Source organism: Suncus etruscus, chromosome 9, assembly GCF_024139225.1.
Source record: "Suncus etruscus isolate mSunEtr1 chromosome 9, mSunEtr1.pri.cur, whole genome shotgun sequence".
Taxonomy (NCBI): Eukaryota; Metazoa; Chordata; class Mammalia; order Eulipotyphla; family Soricidae; genus Suncus; species Suncus etruscus.
In genome coordinates, this window is record NC_064856.1 from 109,127,817 (window position 1) to 109,128,474 (window position 658).

Genomic DNA, 658 nt, shown 5'->3' on the forward strand with positions numbered 1-658 from the left:
CAGTGGCTGCTGGTGCTGGCCATGGGTATCCTGGCTCTAGGCGCCTCTGAAAGGGAGAGGTCTAAGATAAGTGAGAGCTTCAGTCTTGGGAAGCTCCCCTGCCCCCACCCCATAAACATCTCTGACAGAGCCCAGGCTCAGCCCAGGAAGGCCCCCCAGCCCCCCCCTTCTTCCAGGAATATCTGGTGGCCCCCACCACCACCACTCTGCCTTCCTGCCAACATCAGCTGGGCCCCTCCTGGCCCCTGGACAGCATCTGGGGAGATGGGCCGCCCCGCCCCCTCCTTATCCAGCCACACCCCCTTATCTCAGCCCTTGTGCCTCTAGGAAAGCCACTCCCATCCCTCCTCCTGCTCCTTTGAAGACTCAGCAGGATGATAAGTCCCTTTTGCCCCTGGCCCGGTTGCACAGCCCTAGGAGACCCAGGGCAGAGAAAGTAGTGGGCAGTGTAAGAGGAGGCCTGGGGGGTCTGGTGTGTGCGAGTGAGAGCAGAGTCCATGGGAACCCGTTGCCCGGATATAAGCCATGTCCAGGGTCCCGGGTTGCTGGGTCAGCAAGGGCAGGGCCAGAGCTGTCAATGAAGCCTGCAGGGGAAGGACCCTTCCCTCCACCCATTTCCCTCCATTTCCTTTGGACAGGAAGTGAGGGCTATTTCTGG